Source organism: Aristolochia californica, unplaced genomic scaffold (assembly GCF_029961685.1).
Source record: "Aristolochia californica isolate CCGP_79_NKW_82.1479 unplaced genomic scaffold, dmAriCali1.0.hap1 SCAF_2, whole genome shotgun sequence".
NCBI classification, from domain to species: Eukaryota; Viridiplantae; Streptophyta; class Magnoliopsida; order Piperales; family Aristolochiaceae; genus Aristolochia; species Aristolochia californica.
The window spans coordinates 37056086-37060139 of NW_027181881.1; the positions used below are offsets into that span (position 1 = coordinate 37056086).

The window sequence follows — 4054 nt, forward strand, 5'->3', positions numbered from 1 at the left end:
ATCAATGGTTGTTGAGTGAAGTGTGGGCACGGAGCTTGGGGTTGAGTAAACCCTGGAGGACCCCCAACCTGTGGGCCCTTGGACCATGAGAAATTTGGGTGCCTAGCCCAACCCGGATTATATGTTTCCGAAAAAGGATCGTTTCGGTTTGGTCTATGAAAATTTTGGACTGCATTCAAGTCCTCAATGAGCTCCGGGTAGGATGAACTAGATGGACACATTTGTGTGGGATGAGATGAACCAGAGCATATGACAGACATAGTAGATGGGTTAGGAGCAGGTGAACTCTTGCACACCATAAGGGCATCAATTTTTCTAGTCAACCCCTCAATCTTGGCCATGAGCATGGGTAACCTCGTACCCCCTCTTTTGGCTTCGTGGGATCTCCTATCAACATTAAATGACGAACCCCATTGCTGAGATTGATCACTCAACGTTTCAAAGAAGTCCCACGCCTCACTAGCACTCTTACCCATCAAACTCCCACCACTCGTTGCATCTACCATGGATCTAACTTGGGGTGTAAGACCTTGATAAAAGTATTGCACTAAATGCCATTCTCAAACCCATGATGCGGACACCTATGGATCAAATCCTTCCATTTCTCCCAAGCCTCATAAAGTGTTCACCCTCCTGCTGCATAAAGTTGGAGATTTCTCTCCTGAGGGTTGTAGTTCTCTGAATGGGAAAGTATTTGGACAAAAAATTTGTGACTAATGTGTCCCATGAAGTAATGTTGCCCACCTCCAAGGAATTAAGCCAAGACTTGGTCTTATCCTTAAGTGAAAATGGAAAAAGTCTTAACCGAATAGAGTCATCTGAGAAATTCTGGAATTTGAAAGTCACATAGATATCTAAGAATTCCTTGATGTGGTAATAAGGGTCCTCCATCTCCAACCCATAGAATGTAGGGAGGAGTTGGAAAACACCCGGTTTCCACTCATAACTGGCAGCAGTAGTCGGTGGCAATATAATGCAAGAAGGTGATGTGAAGTGGGAAGGGATAGAATAATCCCTCAGGGCTCTACGGTCACCTGCTGCAGGTAACTGTAATGGTTCACCCTGATTGGCCATGGTAGCTCCTAATTTGACTTCTGGTGTTTTCCTACAAATATGTTCTACCTCTTCAACAAAGGGAGTTAATGGTTCACCTAGGGAGCAGCGCCCGTGCATAAAAACACAAAAAGAAACAAAATTAACTATCAAATTAAGCTAACAAACTCACTACTAAAAACATGAACTAACTAGAAGAAATAAAAATAACTCCATACAAAATCACCAAGATAAAATTATGAAAACAAAAAATAAAATAAAATAAAATAAAAATAAATCTAACCTAAGACCATGGAGAACAAAGAAATACACTTAATACGTGCCTCCCCGGCAACGGCGCCAAAAACTTGATGTGAAATTTAATTACATCGGCTTTTATACCTCGCAAGCGTACGAATCGTTCATGTAATCTAGCCGGAAGCGAGGGTCATATCCACATGGAGGACTGAATTTTTGTGTATTCTTCAGTCAACTAGCCTAACCAAGTATGATGAATTAATTTGAACTAAACACTAATTATATCCTAAATTATTAAGCAATCATCTGATTAACTACTTGCACAATAGGAAACGTCAACTCTGAATTTTATTGTGATACGTGCCTCTCTCGAGCACCACGTAACCACGAATCCGGATTCTCAATCATTGCGTCTAGCCCCTCTCGGGCGCCTAGAGTTAATGACAGAGATCGGATTACAATAGAATGCAGAGAATCAATTTCCTATTATGATGATGCCAAAATTATCAACTCTGGATTTTACTGTGATTCGTGCCTCTCGAGCGCCACATAACCACGAATCCGATTTCTCAATCCTTGTGTCTATCCCCTCTCGGGCGCATAGAGTGAAAGACAGAAATCGGATTAAAATACCAAAATCCAACCTAGATTACAATCCTACCCTAATTATCTAATTTAATCAAATATCCGAAAAACAAATATTCGATAAACATTAATTCTCAAATAAAATTTAATAAAAATTCAAAACCTAAGTTCAAACAATAGGAAAATTAAATTCCAAAATGACGGATTACTCCCCTTCTCCTTCCTCTCGCTCGGGCAGCAAAGGATCGTTCTCACGGCTGCAATTTCCAGAAATTGATGGCTTCGGGTTGCAAGTGCGAGTGGCTGGAGGTAGAGACGACGCCAACGAGGAAGGATAGAAACCCACGGACGGAGGTGACGACCGGCGAAGAACAGAACGGAGCTGAAGTCCTCTAACTGGCTCTCTGGAGTCTCAGTTGGAGTCAGAATAGCTCCGGAAATGGTCGAAAATAGGTAATCGACGCCGAAGGATGGTTGGAATGCGGAATTGGCACCAGAGGAGCCCTCTCGGGTCACCTCTCAGCCTGTCGAGCAGAAACTGGCACTGTCGAACTCGCCGCGACGGAGACTCTCTCGAGCTCTCCTCGGGTCTATTCTCGATTGCCGGACGGTGGTGGACGACGATGGCGCGGCGAACGACGCATGGAAATCCTCTCGGGCCTCCCCTATTTAGGTCGATGGTCCCCTATTTCGGTCGACGCTCCTCCCCTATTTCGGTCAACGCTCGTTCCTTTTCAATACGATTTGCCCTAAAAAAATACTCCCTTTCACCATTGGCATTTTGGTAAATATCTCCTTCTCCACCAAAATTCTCCTGAAATTCCATAATTGAATCCATAAAAATCATTTCAGGAAGAAATAAACCCTAAAAGCAATGAAATATAATTCAGGAGAGAAAAATATGCAATATAGACAGTGATTAATGCCAAATTCAATAAATGCACGTTTTATTTGAAAACCGATAAATAACCACCTATAACACAATTATAAGGGCTATTCTATTATAATTAACCTAGTTCTCATGTCAGAATCTGGCATCTTTCACCCAGCTTTGATACCATGACAACGGCTAGCCAATACACCAAAAAGACCGATCTATTAGGTGTGGAAAGCTACTGCCTACAAGAGTGGACGAAACTACTCTTACACCCACCTCACCCATTCTTGACCGCCTCTCATGGAATTCAAATGCGGGACATGATGTTAAGCACCTAGCCAATACTACCCAAAAGACCGGCCTGTTAGGAGCGGAAGACATAGGTACTTAACCCAGGACCATAACATCACACCCAACCTTCACGAGCCGACGACCACGGCGGCGCAACGACACTGGCCCAACCGCAACATCGCAACAGCGGCGCGACCTACCAGTATTTTAATCCAGCCTTTGTGCGCAATGCAGCGGCACGGGCCCAACCGCAGCATTGCAATAGCGGCGCGACCTACCAGTATTTAAATCCAGCCTCTGCGCCGTTGCCGGGATTCGAACTCGCGATCGAGCGCTAGCTCTGATACCAAATCTTAAGCTCCTAGCCAATACTACCCAAAAGACTGGCCTATTAGGAGCGGAAGACATAGGTACTTAACCCAGGACTATAACACATGACATGCCTAGCTCTGATACTATGACAACGGCTGGCCAATACACCCAAAAAACTGATCTGTTAGGTGCGGAAAGCTACCACCTACAAGAGTGGACGAAACCACTCTGATACCCACCCCACCCATTCTTGACCGCCTCTCACGGGATTCGAACGTGGGATGTGGCGTGCCCAGCTCTGATACCATGACAATGGCTAGCCAATACAACCCACAGACTGATCTGTTAGGTGTAAAAAGTTACTGCCTACAAGAGTGGATGAAATCACACTGACACCCACCCTCGCCCATTCTTGACCGCCTCTCACGGGATTCGAACGCGGGACGTGGCATGCCCAACTCTAATACCATGACAACGACTAACCAATATCCCTAATAGACTGATCTATTAAGTGCAGAAAGTTACCGCCTATAAGAGTGGACGGAACCACTCTAACATAAACGACTTATGGCTTGTAATATGTCGAATTCTAGTTTTCTAACATTTTTTACTTTCAATCGGGAATTTCTCTACAATTTAGAATTAAATAACATTAGTAATACTTTATGTAATTGAAATTTTATATTTATCCATGCGATT

The 4054-nt window shown here is 43.8% G+C and overlaps 1 non-coding gene across 1 annotated transcript; it reads left to right on the forward strand.

The window, feature by feature from the left end:
* The first annotated feature begins 563 nt into the window (after nt 1–563).
* On the forward strand, nt 564–669 carry LOC137957428 (small nucleolar RNA R71). The gene has a single exon (XR_011113395.1). It is a non-coding gene; the product is annotated as a small nucleolar RNA R71 (small nucleolar RNA).
* The last annotated feature ends 3385 nt before the right edge of the window (nt 670–4054 follow it).